The sequence below is a fragment of the Danio rerio genome, chromosome 1 (genome assembly GCF_052040795.2).
Source record: "Danio rerio strain M-AB ecotype USA chromosome 1, GRCz13ab, whole genome shotgun sequence".
Lineage (NCBI taxonomy): Eukaryota > Metazoa > Chordata > Actinopteri > Cypriniformes > Danionidae > Danio > Danio rerio.
The window spans coordinates 34,773,887-34,792,395 of NC_141021.1; the positions used below are offsets into that span (position 1 = coordinate 34,773,887).

Genomic DNA, 18,509 nt, shown 5'->3' on the forward strand with positions numbered 1-18,509 from the left:
GTGCAGCTCCACAAGTGTTTATCCAATGGACACTACACTTTCCCAAGATGCTATGCAAGAGAATTCATGAATGGAAGTGAAGTGATGCAACTGACATGGACAGGTCATGTGGTAATGACAAATGGCAGATATAGTATGTCCAAGTTTCAATCATTTACCCTCATACTACTGTATAATGTAATTTTCTAACGGTCATTTAGCAAATTCAAATTCAATAGTACCTACCTGAGTAGTAGGCAATTTCAGATGCAGCCCTTTAGTAGTCATATTTTTACAACATAAGCTCTAACCTGTTGATTTGTCAGTTTGAAAGCATCAGATTTAGTTTAGTCACATGGTTAGTAAAGGGATAAAAACATTCTAACTTTTACTTCTCTTTTATTTCTGCTATGGCTGGCTTCTGGGGTTCTTTCTATCCACTCTGCTATGGGCTTGTTCCTCCTCACTTTCTTAAACTAAAACTCATATAACTGACTTTGCTTAATGTGTGTACATATTGCAGTCTATTTTTATTTTATTAAAATTACAAATCACAAAAGGGTTCTGAGTATTTCTGCCTTGAATGGTCTTTATGGTCAAGTTGACCGCATACATTTCAGTGCCTGCTACTTTACCCTGTGCCTTTGAAAATGCATGCCTCTGTTGCCTAGCAACTTTCTGCTAACAAAAACATAACTTTCTGATAGCAGAAACAGAACTTGAGACATGTCTTTCAAAACAACATTTTCACTATGTTGAAAAAACTTTGCTCTCTTGTTTTCCAGACAAGGTGGAACTAGTACACAATGTATAGGCCATATTACCAAAAATATCTTATTGTTATGTTAATGACCTCATAAAATATGACAACAGACATGCAAATCTTAATTTTAAAATCTCATTGGAAGCGTCAGATGCAAACATATGATGTAACAAAATTAAAATTCAGTATATGTACAGCCAGAATGCTATGCCATTCTAGTAATTAACATTCCAGTGTAAAAGGATTTCACTTACAAATGATCTGTGGCTTACTTTTGATTCAATATTAACATTGCTGCATATTACCCCAGACAGTGTAGTCACAAAATAGCAAGGATTTCATATTTTGCTTATGTTGTTTGGTATATATATATATATATATATATATATATATATATATATATATATATATATATATATATATATATATATATATATATATATATATATATATATCTTTTTTAGTATTATCACAGTTCTGTCTGATTAAAATGCTTGATGGTGGCTTTGCAGAGATTCACATGGGTGAGTAATTGAGGTCAGGGTCTCCCGTCAATCCATTATTTCCCAATTAGTTTTGCCTGTGGATGGGGAGGAAATGCACAAATTATGACACTGGTCATTACAGCATTTCTCATAGTGAAAAAAGAGACAGAATAAAAACCAATCAGAATATATATTACTTTAAATCAGTGTTCAAAAGTACAAATTAAAACTTGTTATCTGTAAAACACGATGATCTGATTTATTAAAACACTTCAATAATACATTTCTATAGTAAAAAAAAAAAAACATGTGCTATGGATGAATTTTATAGGCTAAATTGTCCGTAGTGTATGTGTGTTTTCCAGTGATGTTTTGCAGCTGGAAGAGCATCCACTGCGTAAAACATATGCTTGATAAGTCAGTTCATTTTCCTGTAGCGACCCCTGATTGATAAAGGGACTAAGCCGATAAGAAAATTAATGAATGAATGTTTTGGATACTAATTGCTTCCATGAGATATATGATATGATATGATATGATATGATATGATATATGACATTTTCTTTAAAAATGAAGCAAAGGTCTGTTTTATTAAGGTCTATTTGTATCGAACACATAATAATAATAATAATAATAATAATAATAATAATAATAATAATAATAATAATAATAATAATAATCACTTTTAATTATAGGTGCCTTTCAAAGCACTAAAGGACGCCTTACAACAGATCATAAGCACATCAGAAAAATACAAGCAGTAAAAATAACAATCAACATAATATTTAACCAGCAAATTATTAAAAACTATCCTAAGCAAAAACATTTTATCTGAGATTTAAATTTGGATATGGAGTCCACCTGCCGAATGTGCAAAGGCAGGGAATTCCCTAACTTTGGTACTGTACAACTAAAAGCCCTGCCACCAAATGACTTCATCTTAAAGTTTGAAACAGATAACAGAAGATTCTCAGCAGAAGATGATCTCAGTGAGCGCAACGGAGTGTGGAAATAAAGAAGACGGGGCCAAGTTTTGAAGAGCTTTGTATGTTAAGAGGGGGATTTTGTATTGTGTATGATAGTGAACAGGGAGCCGGTGAAGGTGAAAGAGAATTGGAGTTATTTGATCAGAAGCACGTGAGCAACTATCCTAGCCGCTGAATTCTGAATTAACTCTATTCTTTGAAGTTGCTTATCAGACTTAATTACATTACACATGATACATTTCAGTGAGTTTGCTGTTGTTGTTTTTGTTTTTACATACCTTTTATTTTTATTTTACTGCAACTCTAGAAGACGGAATCACTATTGTGACTGGGATGATTCTGACGCCAAGTGGTCCGGGTCCTACCTTCACTAAGTACAAACAAATAGATAGAGAATTGTGAATTGTTCTATTTTCTTCAAAACATAAGCTGCTGCCATTTATAAGATCATTTTCATGCAACATTTACAAAAGTCTGTTTATCATTTAGGAATAAAGACATTTTAGGAAAGATGAAATACGATGTCCATTTTAAGTCTGGGTAATAAAAAACAGGACATCTGGTTACTCTATTTATGGTGCATTTGTGATTCTAGATGCAGTAAAGAAACATCTGTGAAAGACTATTGTTAAACTGTCAGTGATAGTTAATCCTGACTAGCCACCATAATAATATACCAACCAAATATTTAGAGTGGTTTTCATTCATTTCATGAGACAGAACACACACCCCATCATCTGAACATCTCTGTTTATTTTCCACCCTTCCTGTTCTGCCATGCCTTCATAAATGAGAGCTGAATAGAATGAATTATGCATAAGCCAAACACTGAGCTCCGTTGCATATTTCTGTTGTCTTGTCTGAAGTATTTGACCTGATCAAATATTAATCTTTGATTCCAAAAATAAACCGGAATGCATTACAGAAATTCAGATGATCTTTTTTTTTTCCGGCTTTGCTTTTCAGTCAGAACCCAACCTGTGAGATGGGTGGGTGGAGTGTTGTCTCACTCACCACTTGCAAATTAGACCTGATAAATAAACATGGATTTAAGCAGCCATTTCTGGAAGACCTTCATTCCATTAAGCAGAGTATTTTAGTTGTAAATGAGAGATAAATTAAGTGGTAAATATTTAAGCACTAAATTGCAGTGCACTCGAAAGAAAATAAAAAAAAAAACTCATTTTGGTTTATTGTTTCTTTATCCAGAAAATGAAGGGAAGAGAAATAAGTAATTAAAATTTAGTTTTAATTCAACAAATTTTGTCTATACTGATTATTTATGAAAAGCCATTTTTAATTCAATTTAATCTCATGTGCTCCGAAAGAAAAAAAAGAAGAAAAAATATAAAAAAAAAGATATATTAAAGAATATTTTCTTTTGGGACTTCTAAAACACTAGCAATGCCAATGGCCTTAGACATGAACGATTAGAAATTGTTGCATAAACTGCTACTTGTGGCAAGAAAATGCATCCTTATTAGATGGATAAAAAAACACTCAACCCTCTGTGACACAATTGTAGAGATTTTTGCAGTTTTGCCCCACAAGAGGCTTGAAGCTGTGTTTAATTATAACACACAGTGTTTTCAAAATATATTATCACCTTAGAATTATAAGGATCTATCTGACATTTTTGTCAAAATTGAGTTATTCACATATTCTTATTAAATGACAACTTATTTACATTATGGGATGTTTTTTTTAAAAGGAATTTACATTTTAAGACTTTTTATTTTAAAAAACAAATGTTACACACATAGGGCTCTATTTTACAGATCTTGATGCAAAGTCCAAAGCGCAGGGCGCAAAAGCATTAAGGGTGTGTCAGAATTCACTTTTGCTATTTTAAGGACAGAAAAATCCACTTTGCGCCACGGCGCATGGTCTAACAGGGTTGAGCTTATTCTCTTGATAAGTTATAGGTGTGTTTTGAGAATAAACCAATCAGAGTATTATCTCCCATTCCCTTTAAGAGTCAGTTGCTTCGCGCCACATGACAGACTTTGTAAGTGAAAAAACTGAATGCTTCACTAACAAGAAAACAAATAAACAGACCATCTTTAGCGCGAGAATATGAGAATGAGCCTCCTCAATCTTTACTTTCACTTTCACTCTCTACCGTGGATAGGGCAACATGTTGTAAGCACAGAAATCCATTAGCCTATACATAATTCATTTTGTTAAACGCAAAGATTTGTTTCAAAACTATTTTTAAATTCAGTTATAATTTCCAGCAAACGAATAAATGTACAATAATAGCGAAGTGTGGTCAAAAAGTTGAGTTTTACCCAAATACACATGCTACTGTATGCCCCATATGGTCCAAAACCTTACAGGTGGGCAAATCTAAGCTTGTTTTAGTAACACAAATATAAATATGCATATAATAAATACTACTACTAATATTAACATTATAAAAAAGCAAGTTGCCATGAATAAACTGAAAAAGAGATGAAGAAGGCATTGTTTGCAATGGAATGCAAAAACTTTAAAGCTCATTATCTTAAAATCATCCAGAACGCAGATAGAACCTTATAATTCCAAGTTGACGATATGGCCTCCTTTTATAGAGTAGATTTTTTTTAGAGAAGGAGGAGGATTGTCTGAAGCTTACAGGGAATGGTATTTTGTTGTTTGTTATTTTTGTTGATATTGTTTTTTTTTCTTTTGTTTTGTTCTTTGTTTTTTTTTTTAATAGGATTGTGCTGTAAAGTGGAATATATATATTGTTTTATGTGCCTTTCCAGAGACTTTGTGATGAATTGGTCACCAATTTTAATATTACTTATAGATGGTATGATGTTTCCCCCTTTTTTTCTTCTTTTTTCCTTACCTCCATCTATCTATTGACTTATTGACTTGTTTTCTTATTTTTAAGGATTACTATAATTTATATAATTGCACATTTCTTTGCAAAACTTGCCTTTGATTATGTCTGTAAAAGCACACAGGGCTCAAAATTAACCTTTTTGCTTGGGGGAGGGGGGGTGTAGCAGGGGCACTTTAGATCATTTTGGAAGGGTACTTTCTATCCAAAACTAAAAAGGGCATGTGGACTGCACAGGTTGAACCCTATGTGCACACGTGCCTGTTTTGCAGTAAAAACTGGTCGCACAGAACAATTTTAAACACTCGCACTAATGCTCCCAAATATATTTTGAGGTCGCATAAATAAAATTTAGGGCGCATATGCGACCAAAATGGTCACAATTTCGAGCCCTGGCACATTGTACATTCATTTTGATAACCTTAAACAAACATGTTACATAAATAAATAAATAAATAAATAAATACACTTGATTGGCATTTTGATTATATTGAGATGTTGATATACAGTATCGTGGACCAGTATGTAATACAATCAGAATCCTGAAAAACCAGCTGAAACAAACACAGTGGCAATTCAAAGTGCTTTACATAAACAAGAATAAAAGAAACAAGTAAAATAAAAATAAATAAAAATAATAAAAATGAGTAAAAAAACATAAAAACAGGTAAAATGTGATATAAAAGAATGAAGAAGAAGAGAAAAACATAATAGTGCAATCTGTCGGATGCAGCACAGTGCTTATTCAGTAAAGGTACAGCTAAACAGATGTGTTTTCAGTCTTGATTTGAATGTGCCTAATGTTGGAGCACATCTAATCATTTCTGAAAGCTGATTCCAGCAGCGGGGAGCGTAGTGGCTGAAAGCTGATTCACCCTGCTTTGACTGATCTCTTGGAACTTCTAGTTTATATGATCCTAAAGATCTGAGTGATCAGTTGGGTTTGTATTCAGTGAGCATATCTGTAATGTATTTAGGTCCTATGCCATTTAGTGATTTATAGACAAGTAATAATACTTTAAAGTCTATTCTGAATGTAACTGGCAGCCAGTGTAAAGACCGGTGTGATGTGCTCTGATTTTCTGGTTCTGGTCAGAATTCTGGCTGTAGCGTTCTGGATGAGCTGCAACTGTCTGACTGTCTTTTTAGGAAGACCAGTGAGGAGTCCATTACAGTAATCCACCCTGTTGTTGATAAAAGCATGAACAAGTTTCTCTAAGTCTTCACTGGAAACAAAGCATCTGATTCTTGCAATGTTTTTGAGATGATAGTATGCTGATTTACTAACTGCTTTCACATGAAAAAAACTCAGATCTGACTCCAGAGTTATACCAAGATTCTTGACCTTATTTTTTGTTGTTTGACTCTTAAAGCCAAGGTACGCATTTACCTTGAGAACCTCATCTCTGTTCCCAAATGCAATGTCTTCAGTTTTCTCTATGTTTAACTGAAGAAAGTTTTGGCACATCCAACTGTTCATTTCATCAATGCACTGGCAGAGGGTGTCAACAGGGCTGTAGTCATTAGGCAGTAAGGCTAGGAGAAGTGCCGGAATCGAGCCTTGTGGGACTCCACATGTCATTGGTGTCCACCTCGACCTGTGGTCACCTATACTGACATGGTAACCTCTACCTTCAAGGTAAGATCTAAACCATTTGAGGACCGTGCCAGACAGCCCAACCCAGTTTTCCAGCCTATCCAGAAGTATGCTGTGATCGACAGTGTCAAATGCAGCAGAGATCGAGCAGTACCAGCACTGTTAGATTGTCTGAATCTGTATTTACGTGTATATCATTGATTATCTTTATAAGAGTGCTCTCTGTACTGTGATGTGCTCTGAAACCAGACTGAAAATTGTCTAAACACCCCCTGAAGTTTAAGATCTTGTTAACCTGGTTAAAAACAACTTTTTCAATGATTTTGCCAATGAAAGGGAGATTTGAGATTGGCCTGTAATTGCTCAACAGGGTGTTATCCAGGTTGCTCTTCTTCAAGAGGGGTTTAACAACTGCAGTTTTAAGTGAGTTTGAAAAAAAAAATCCCTGAAAGAAGTGAAACATTGACCACTTTTAGAAGATCCATTTCTAAACAGGTAAACACCGTTTTGAAGAATGATGTAGGGAGCGTGTCAAGACTGCAGGTTGATGTTTTCATAACTTGCACAGTCTCTTCTAAGATTTTACCATTAATTGCCATGAAATCAGATATAATGTCTGATTTCTTTAGTTGTAGTTGAGCTAGTTTGACTTCGACACAACTTGGCTGATTGTATGAGCTGATTGCCTTTCTGATATTATTGATCTAATGTAGCGGATTATCTCAAAGGGAAGAAAATTCATTTGAACGGGGCTTCAAATGAATCGACTCTTTAAATCCCAACAAACAAATTGTCCAGCGATCATTCGAATGGACAGTTGACTTTATTATGGCTATTGCTATCAAAATAAAAACCCATTTATGTTTAAGCAGGGTAAAAAGATCAAAGTTTAAGACATTAAATTCATAAATATGCACAGGCACCTTTCTTTATACAAAATTAAACTTTATTGACTAATCTAACAGAAACTAACACCTAACACAAACACACATTCATACAAGTGTAGAGAAGAGTAAAGAAAGTAAAGTAAGAGGTTGAGAGAATGTAATGATAAAAACCTAGGATTTTATAAGAGCAAACAAAGTGAACCAAAAATAATCAATTTAACCCTTCTATTGTCTCTTTAGGGTTGCATTTATTTACACCAGTTCAGATGTAGTCTGAAAGTTGTTACTTGTGTTACTTCGTGATGTGAAGAAGCTCGCTTTGCCGAGCATGTGGCTGGCTGGTTGTTCTTTTGTCCTTGCAAGGCTTGGAGTGGTGTGGAGTCGGTCGTTTCAAGTTTGAGGCGGCAACGGCCAGTCATGATGAATACTGGTTTGCGAAGCACTAAACTTAACTAGACTCTCAATGGAAAATAAAGAAAAGAAGGTATCAGAGATGTGAATGTCTGATCTGTGCGATTAACCCATTTCGTCTGGGTCCCCGCCTGCTCCCTGGAGTCCTCTGGGTTCAAGCCTTTCTCTGACCTGAGGTGTCTGGGGTTTCTACTTTCTTGGATGATTCTCTGCCTAGGTCTCTTCCTTAGGTCTAAGGGTCTCTTGATTTCCTGTTTCTTAGCTTACTTCTAGCTTGACTTAGCTTAGCTGCCTTGGATACAAGCTTAATAGGGATGGTTGGTAGACTCCCTCCAGGGCCAAGTTGACCAATCAGAAATTAACTTCCCTGCGACATGTTTTTATGGCTCTTTGTTCAAAGTTTAGGGATTTGCATTGGCATTTTGATGCAAACTGAGGCAGAAATGTTGAAGTCTCTTAAAATGTTAATATACATTGCACTCGTATTAACAAAAAAAAAAAAATAAATAAATAAATAAAAAATCGTTTAGTACACTAAATTAGCTTCAAAACGACTCCAAACATGAACTGTTTATGAGCTTGTTTAGCTTCGGTAGAGCTAAACATTGTATGCAGAAGTATTAAAACCATAATATTAATTCAGAAGTAAGGGAAACGTTGCAAAACACATGATTACACATAAAGAGAAAATAAAGTTTACATTAAAACATTAGTCTTAAGCAAGGAGCTTATAGAAGTCCTGACCAAGTCTCTGTTAAGTGCTGTGGGCACATTCCTTTGGGTCATAAATACCTTGGAATCAGATTGCAACTGACCATTCAGTCTTTTACTGGGCAGAAGTTGGTGCTGTGTTGCTGACTCATTTGTTGAATGAAAGCAAAATAATTAAGTGTCTGATCAGCCATATTCGTTACAATATAAAGCCTTAAAATGAAAAAACTTTTTTTTAAAAATCCCAAAATGTAAATAAATTGGCAATTTATTTGAATATTTCAGTATTTTAGTTTAAAATCTAAAACATAAGTAATCTATTGGTGACTTTAAGACGACATGAAATGAATCCATACTATTAATTAATCAATTTTCTTTTAGCTTAGTCCTTTTATTCATCAGGGGTCACCATAGCAGAATAAACCACCAACCTATCTAACACATACATACATAGACTACAGCTAATTTAGTTTATTCAATTCACCAATGCATGTCTTTGGCCTGACACCCACAAAGGGGAGAACATGCAAATGCCACGCAGAAATGTCAGCTGATTAAGCCGCTACTCAAACCAGCAACCTTCTTGCTGTGAGGCAACAGTGCTAACTACTGAGCCACCATGTCACCCAAATACATACCATCCATTTGTAATTTTTAGCACAAGCAACAGACTGAAGGAGTAAAGGGATCTGGAATTACACAGAATGACATAATTACATCATATCATATACAAATCAGTTGATATTTTTTTTGTACTTTTCCGTACATAGTATCAAGAAATACAGCTGATGTTCGTCTAACTATATTTTCTTTAACCTAAAGCCATTGCGACAGTTTAAAAATCAAGGGAAAACCTCAAAGATCCCAAAAGTTATTATGCCTGAGCATTTGCAGCTCTCCACCTTTGAGCTTAGTGTCATCACACCTCGTTCTGGCTCTAATGAGCTACATTAGTCAAATCCATTTTCAGCCATATTTGGAACTGAACAAAACCTTCCTTGGTTTTGATGTGCTTCATTTGCTGGTGCTCTGCAGAGACTCCTGTCAGAGGCATTGGCTGACGCAAACATATTTAAATATCTTTGGATGTCTGTATGTTGCCAGGGAATTTATTTTTTGCTCTTTCTGTATGAATCAACCATTCATGCTTCTCGCATCCTTTGATGAGCCTCTGTTTATGTCTAATGAGTCTTACCAGAGTTTTCGCTGTGCATCTTGTCGAACCCCACTGTTCATTTCCCGGAGTGCTTTAGTTGTCCTTATTGTTTGCATACAGGATTATTTCCAGCGTGTTAGACACAGCAGAACTTGCATGTTTGACAGATGGTTTTGGGATTAAGCAATTGATTCATTTTAAGTAAGCAGCGTTGAGGAGTGGCTAGAGAAACACATCCAATCAATAAGAGTTTGGGTTCAGTATTTTGGTTACTCTCTTGTGGATAATTGACCTTTTGACATGTGTTAATATATATTTTAAACAGATGTTCATTTTGTTCATGCATTCACAGATTATTCATTAACTGATAATTATGAAATAACTTGAATTTTGAAATTTTAAATAAAAAATAAGGGGAAAAATGATGATAACAGTTGATCAGAGTGTAAAACATTGTGCATTTTAATAAAATAAAATGCTTTTATTATACAGTGCATCGGGAAAGTATTCATAGCGCTTCACTTTTTGCACATTTTTAGTTACAGCCTTATTCCAAAATGGATTAAATTAAAATTAAATTTTTAAATTAAAAAGATTTTTTGAAACAGAATTGTATACATTTACAAACAGTATTGACAGCCTTTGTTGTGAAGCTCTAAATTGAACTCAGGTACATTCTGTTTCAGCTGCTTAATTGGAGTTCACCTGTGGTAAATTCAGTTGATTGGACATGATTTAAAAAGGCATACACCTGTCTATATAAGGTCCCAGGGTTGACAGTGCATGTCAAAGCACAATCCAAGCATGAAGACAAAAGGATTATCTGTAGATCTCAGAGACAGGATTGTCTCGAGGCAAACAGCTGGGGATGGTTACAGAAAAATTTCTGCAGCTCTGAAAGTTCCAATGAGCACAGTGGCCTGCATTATCCATAAGTGGAAAATGTTTTAAAAAACCAGGAGTTTTTTTAGAGCTGGCCAGCCATCTAAACTGAGTGATCGGGGAAGAAGGGCCTTAGTCAGAAAGGTGATTAACAGCCTGAAGGTCACCCTGTCTAAGCTCCAGCTTTCTTCTGTGGAGAGAGGAGAACCTTACATAAGGACAACCATCTGTAAAGCAATCCACCAATCAGGCCTGTATGGTTGAGTGGCCTAACGGAAGCCACTCCTTTGTAAAGGGCACACAGCAGCCCACCAGGAATTTGCCAAAAGGTACCTGGTGGCCTCTCAGACCATAAGAAACAAAATTCTTTGGTCTTATGAGTCTAAAATTGTACTCTTTGGAGTGAATGCTACCCAGCCGGCACACGACCGACCTTCAACGTTGAAATATGGTTGAAATAAGGTCAGTTGTGTTTTGAACGTTGAAATAATGTTGATAGAACGTTTAATGTTGAATGGTTGAAAAACAGCCTGCATATGACAAGGCTTCAACGTTGAAATGTGGTTGAAAATATGTCAGTTGTTGCTTTAATGTTGAAACAATGTTGAATGATAAATGGTTGAAAAAAGTTACAGAAATCCTTGTACAAATCAACGTTGACATTTTTTTATCATGATCTGTATGTTGAATTAACGTCATGGCTTCACCCAACATTCAACATGTTTGGTTACCATGGTATTGGAGGACTCCGCGCACGCGGCCACGCGCAGCGCTTTACTTCACGTAATTACGAACACCTGACCTGCAGTGCAGCAGAATTCAGAGGTAAGCGTGTTTTTAGATGCTTTAACGTTTTATTTACCCCCCGATTTTGTCAGTGTATCTTAAACGTGACTTTTGAGGTGTAGTGTTTCGAATTTTGAAGCATTTAAAACTTTCCAGCTTGTTTTTAGTCTTGTTTGCACTCCGGTGACGCGCAGCTAACCTCGAGGTAATGTCACATGTTTAACGTTAGTCTAAATGAGCGTTTTTATGGCAAATTCAAAGCGATAAACTCCAAACGCAGTTTAAAGTTACTGAGCAACGTTATAAAACAATATCCATTTTATACGCTGCATTATTAGTGTTATTATTACAAAGTTAACTGCTGTCGTTTCACTGTTGTTGTTGTTTTTGCTTTTAGACATGTAACTTACTCCAGAGACGCACTAACTTGCACAGCATTGAATGGAAAAGGCTTTGTCCATGTAAGTTTACTTTACCTTTAACTATCTGTTAAATCTTCTTGGTGCTTTGGTTGGTGATATTCTCTTTCTAATCTGTTTGTTTATTGATTGTTAGGCTATGTTGTGATATTATATTGTTATATTGATATTATTATTGTGAAATCATGTTGTGATGTTATACTATGTGACAGTATTGGGGAACAAATCTGTATTTAGTGAGAAATTAATGCTTAAATTACACTTTGTATAGTACCAGATAAAAGGTGTAATGGGTTTTAACTTTCTGAGTTTTCTGGAAGGTCCAGTTGAGGGCATCAAGAACACGCAGATGGCCTAAACCTGTGTCAGCCTGGACAGACTGCCGTTCTGCTACTCCACACCAAGGCTTTTGTATAGATGTCTTGACTGCTACTGTGTTCTCTAAAGGTATTACTGGAGCAAAACAACAGCACCTGTTACAGTGAAATTTGTATTCAAAAAAATAGTGATACATGTGTAGCAGGTCCAGTACATGTGATGTCATTGAGAAGTTGTATTTATTAAATGTCATTAAAACAAATAAATAAACATGCTATTCAAATAAATCTAAATATTAAAAACTTGAGGATTAAGAAGAAATTAAATGCATCATCTGTCTTGCGAAAAGGGTCTACTTAAGAATTCTGGTGTTTTCCAACTGAAAGGGATAGTTCACCCAAGAATGAAAATGTACTCACATTTTACTCCCCAAATGGTTTAAAACCATTATGAGTTTATTTTGTTTAACACAAAAGAGGCTATTCTGAAAAAAAACTAAAAACCTGTAAACATTGACCTCCATAGTAGAAAAAAATACTATAGAAGTCAATGGTTAAATAGATTTGCAGCTTTCTTCAAAATATCTTCTTTTGTGTTCAATGTGGTCAGTAAATGACAACAGAATACAAATTTTTAACTATCCCTTTTATTCTCTGTCCTACATGCAGACTTTTACAGAAGTGCTACTCTTTCTAGAGTTTTTCTCAACCATGTCTAAAAAGCTTTAAACAGCTTTTACAGTACATGTAATGGTTTACGACAACTTGTAATTATTAGATGTGTTGAATGTTTCATGATTCTTTACTGCAGCCTTGGTTAAAAAAAAAAAAAAAAAAAAAGCAATTTTTTCGAGAATCTGAAATTAGAATTCTGGAAATGCTGGCACCGGTGGTGGCGAAGGGCTTCCTGACGACATCACACCTAATTCTTCACTTCTCTTAGTTAGGAATATTCGGATGGATGAGTCAAAATTATTGAGTGTGGCGATATTATAGGACAAATTTGGATTCAATAAAAAATAAATATTTGAATTTCACTTTGTATAATAGCTGATACCAACTTAGTTGTAACCTCGTATTTCATTTATTGCAGGTTTTCTGGAAGCTCCATTTGAGGGCATCAAGGACATACTGATGGCCTAAACCAGTGTCAGCCTAGACAGACAGACATCTATTGCAGTTCTGCTACACAAGACCAAACTCTCTGCTTTTGTATGGATGTCTGACTAGTACGGTGTTCTCTAAAGGTGTAACTGGAGCAAAACAACAGCACCCGTTACAGTGAAATTTGTGTTCATAAAAGATAGTGATATATCAGGTGTAGTAACAGGTCCAGTACATTTGTCATAAAGGTTAAATCACAGTAAGTACTGTAAAAATAACTTGTTTGCCTTTGCCACAACAGGTCATGGTGTGTACTTACTGCTCGTAATAAACACACACGCTGATCTGATGCGGGAGAGATATATGCAAACACATTAGTATTTACTGTTTTGTTTTGCCTCACTAAAGTGTTGTTGGAGCTTGGTATGTTCACAGTTGAAATTACTGAAGTCACATGGAACGTTTTGACAATGTGTTTTGTGCCTTATTATGACAATGACCATCTTGGGACCATTGCTGTCTGTAGAGGATGAGGCATTTAATCTAAAATATTTTAGTTTGTGTTCTGAAGATTAACAAGTCTCTGGGATGACACAAGTAATTAATAACAGAACCTATATGAACACTTAATGTGACATGTAATAGTGAAATAGTGGTCCTACATTCACAAATGTGAGCCATTATTATAAGACCCATGTGAACATGCAATTTTTATGATACTAATAATAATAATGGAATAACAAATTGCTTTTACTGTTGTGTTTGATTTACTGAAATATTTGTCCACATGTTCCACTGTCACAGGTGCTCAGTTTTGCTGCAGTAATGCTAAACACAATAGATGTACTTTATACAAAAAAAAAAAAAAACTACTAAATATTTAGCATGCAGACCTGCAAAGTGAAGGAGTAATGTCAGGTTTAAATTATAGCATGAGTTTTCACTATTGTGAAAGTGAAGCCATTCATTTACAATGAATTGGAATAGCAAACCTCATTATTGATTTTGTAGGAAACTCACCTGGTGTTTGAGAAATAAATATGTATTTAAGTGCTAGACTGATATAGATGTTTTAGTGTTTTACACTTGATTCTTTGTCCCCAGTGCCATCTTTTACCTCAAGTGTTTCTCTCAACCTATAAAACCTCAAACAGATGTAATGTATTTCACTTGTGATTCTTAGTTGTGAGTGATGTTTTTTATTTTATTTTTTACTGCAGCCACTTTAAAAATGGGTATTTTGTAAACTTTGTAAACAGAATTGTATTTTGGAGACAGTGGTGGTTGAAGCGTAGTTTAGTTACTTAGTTTAATTTAGTTAGGTTAGACGGTAACACTTTACAATAAGGTTGTATTAGTAAGTGTTAATGTATTTACTAACATGAACAAAGAACAATGAAGCATCTTTCATATAAAGAAAGTACAGTTCATGTCAGCTCAGTGCATTAATGTTAACAAGCATACATTTTGATTTTAATAGCATCGGGACATATTTCAATTAATTAAATGATTAATAAATGCTGTACAAGTATTTGTTCTTTGTTCATGTTATAAACATTAACTTTAATTCATGAAACCTAATTAAAAAGTGACTATTTAATTGTATGCCTTTTTCTGTATTTGAGCATGTATAGTAACCTGCATGGTTTTAATGAACTATGTATGCTGTAAATGTTGCTGTATATTTAGAATAAATGAAATAATTAGGTGTGTATTAAATAAATTGATACACAGACTAAGTTGTGTATTTGTGTCGTGTATTTTTTATTAGTAAAATTTTGTTTGCTATATTTATGGACTTTGCGTTGTATGTAATTTCTATTTAACTTATGTTGAAATGTATGACGGTGAAACAACGTCACGGTATCAACGTTGATCCAATTTGCAAAATCGAAAGGTAATTCAACCTTCATTCAACGTCTACAAAACGACCATAATTCACCCATGAAAAAGGTAAGAGTGAAACAACGTTGTGATTTCAACGGTGAATCACCGGTGGTGGTCCAACGGTGAAACAACGTCACTATATAAACGTTGATCCAATTTGCAAAATCGAAAGGTAATTCAACGTTGATCCAACCATAGACCTGACGTTGATTCAACGTTGAATCACCGTTGAAATGCCGGCTGGGTAGGCTTTACAATTGGAGAAAACTAGGCACTGAATGCAGCAATTTACAGAGACATTCTGACTGAAAACCTGCTTCAGAGTGCTCTTGACCTCAGACCTCAGCAGGACAATGACCCAAAGCCAAAATATTAATGGAGTGGCTTCACAACTACTCGGTAAATGTCCTTGAGTGGCCCAGCCGGAGCCCAGACCTAAATCCTATTGAACATCTCTGGAGAGATCAGAAAATGGCAGTAAACTGTTGCTTCCCATCGAACCTAATAGAGCTTGAGAGGTACTGCAAAGAGGAATGGGCAAAAGTTCCCAAAGACAGGTGTGCCAAGCTTATGGCATCATATTCAAAATGACTTGAGGCTAATATTGCTGCCAAAATTGTGACAACAAAGTATTGAGCAAAGGCTGTGAATATTTATGTACATTGTATTTTTCAGATTTTTTATTTTTAATAAATTTGCAGAAATTAAAAAAAATCTTTTTTTTCACATTGTCACTATGGGGTATTGTGTGTAGAATTTTGAGGAAATAAATTATTTAATCTGTTTTTGAATAAGGCTGTAACATAAAAAAAAATTGGAAAATATGAAGTGCTATGAATGCATTGGAAGTATGTAAATTGGGTAATTACTGAATAATACTGAAAATATTAATAACAATAACATTTCTATACAAGTTCTATAATGTGCCTCACTTTACTACTACTACTACTACTAATAATAATAATAGCAAAAATAATAATAATAAGAAGAAGAAAAATAAAAATTATTATTTTACTCATTTAAACTACTTATTTAAAATGAGTTGAAACAACAGAATTCTTGAGATTTAATTGGGATAAATGTAATGCCACACCAGCAGAGTAAGCACTCTCCCGACTACCGAATTAGCTCCCCTCCTTTTGCGGCTACTTCCTGTTTGTGCTGTATTATAGTGAGGGCTCAGGCTATGCTTCCTTATGAAGAATTGCCAGTTTACCTGCCTTACCAAGCGTTGTTCCTACTGACTTATGTGCTATCCTGTGTATGACCCTGCCTGCCTTGATCATGTACGTTCTCTGTCTTTGCCCTCTTGACCTGTTTTGGACTGTTTGTTGTGATCCTGAACTTCTGCCTGCACTCTTACTACGTCGTCTAGATTTGCCCCTGTGTTTGTTGTTTGGATTGGACTTCTTATATGTTGCCGACTCTCCGCCTGTTTGTTTGTTGATGTCTCTGCCAAACCCCTTTAATAAACTTCTGCACATGGATTCAAACAAAGCCTCAGCCTCCTCGTCACAACAACTTATTTTTTTTTATGTTCAATCCACATAAATTTGATATAAGTGTTAAGTTAACTTAATCAGTTAGTGTTGGGACAACATGAATGAATTGCTTGGAACTCTGCATTTTTGACAGTGATGAAGAAAAAGAACATTAAAGTAATCTAATACATATGTAGATTCATTGACAAATTGGCTGTTGGCATTATTTAATGTTTTAATTAAAATTATTTTATTATTTTATTCAGCAGTATTATCTGCCTAAATGCTATCTGTTAGCATACTATCTTTGAAACACAATCACTCCCCTGCCATCCAAAGCCACGCCTCCTGAAATCAAAAGCGCACACATTAAAGATGACAGAGACCCACTAGTTTGTCATTCGCCAGTTAGAAAACTTTTTTGTACTTTATAATGCTACAATTCTAAACGAAAACTGTTTTATATCTAGAATGTTTTCACTTGTGTAGTTAGCAAGCAAAAGTTGTCATAATGTGCAATATTTTATGTACGCAAGGATCGCTGGTCTCACTCTCTCACTTGCTTTGGCCTAAAGCGACTAATGTATGCTTAGTGGTTCGCCGGCGGAGTGCAGGAATTACACTTATCACTAAGCCATACTTTAATGCTATTCAGACCGAATATTCAGCATTGTAAACAATATAGCGAGCGTGTCACAGGTCGTCATTTTTAAAAAATGAACCAATGTGAGTATAAAAGTAACTTCACCTCAGTAAAGCAGGCTAGGTGTAATAGCGCTATTTACTTATGGTTTGTTCTTAAACTAAACAAAAATCTAAATTATTGGTGCTGTGAAAGGTCCCTTATGAAACTGAAAATAGTCACATCAAGCTTTCACCAGAAGATTTCAGTGGCTGAACAACACTTCTGAGCATATAGCCTATTTCTAAAATAACAAAATCTACGTCAGCTTTGCATGACTAAAATAACTTTACAACATAACATTACCTGTCTAAAAGAAACACTTCAGCCATGGTGTCGGCCTTCTTCCAGCATGCAAAAGTAGTAACCCTAATACTGATTTTAAAGTTTCGATTCGGCATATATTTTTACCAGTCTCTCTCTCTCTCTCGTGTGCAGGTTAACACGGCACACGTGCAAATAGTATATCTGCGTGAACATCTCATCTGTGCAGATATACATTTTTAGATTTAATTAGAGCTACTTATCAGAATTATAGAAATTATCCAAACAAATTTTAATTGAATGAACATTTTTTAGTCGTATGCTTAATTCAGAATATAAAAAATACTTATAAATGAATTTAGATTATTTACTTTAATCATCACTATTGGAATGTGAAGAGACTTTCAACCAGCTCAACAAAAATGTTTCTGAAGACAATCAAGATAAAATAAAGGAAAGGTTCTTTAGAAAAAATAAACTGAATTGAAATTAATAAATAACTATAAAAATGAAAGTTTTTAACCTACACATTTAAAAAATATCAAATGCAGCTTTTAAAACATAAGAAGAAATTGAAACAATAACACTGACTTTGACTAAAAGCTGGCAACATCATGTATTGCCCAGGGCTCTTTCACACAGCAAGCCTGATACATTCACTGATATTTGAATGTCATGGAAAAATGCTGCTCATATCCTTTAAAAGCACACCAACCCAAGGCCACTAACAGTGTCTTTTATTTATTTGCACTCTTTCATACAATAGATTGCAGTGCTATTCACATTCCTCAATTAAAATCCAAAGCTCAGCACATACAGCTCTAAACACTCACCACCATAATGTATGTATGCAACCTCTTTAATAATAAAATACATACTCTG

General features: G+C 34.8%; 2 long non-coding RNA genes across 2 annotated transcripts in view; both read left to right on the forward strand.

The window, feature by feature from the left end:
• The window catches only part of LOC141385959 (uncharacterized), a 100,512-nt gene that overhangs the window by 27,705 nt on the left and 54,298 nt on the right, over positions 1-18,509 (forward strand). The window lies entirely within an intron of this gene.
• LOC147846891 (uncharacterized) lies at positions 11,464-15,052 on the forward strand. Its single transcript, XR_015475991.1, has 4 exons — positions 11,464-11,512; positions 11,871-11,934; positions 12,213-12,339; positions 13,303-15,052. It is a non-coding gene; the product is annotated as an uncharacterized LOC147846891 (long non-coding RNA).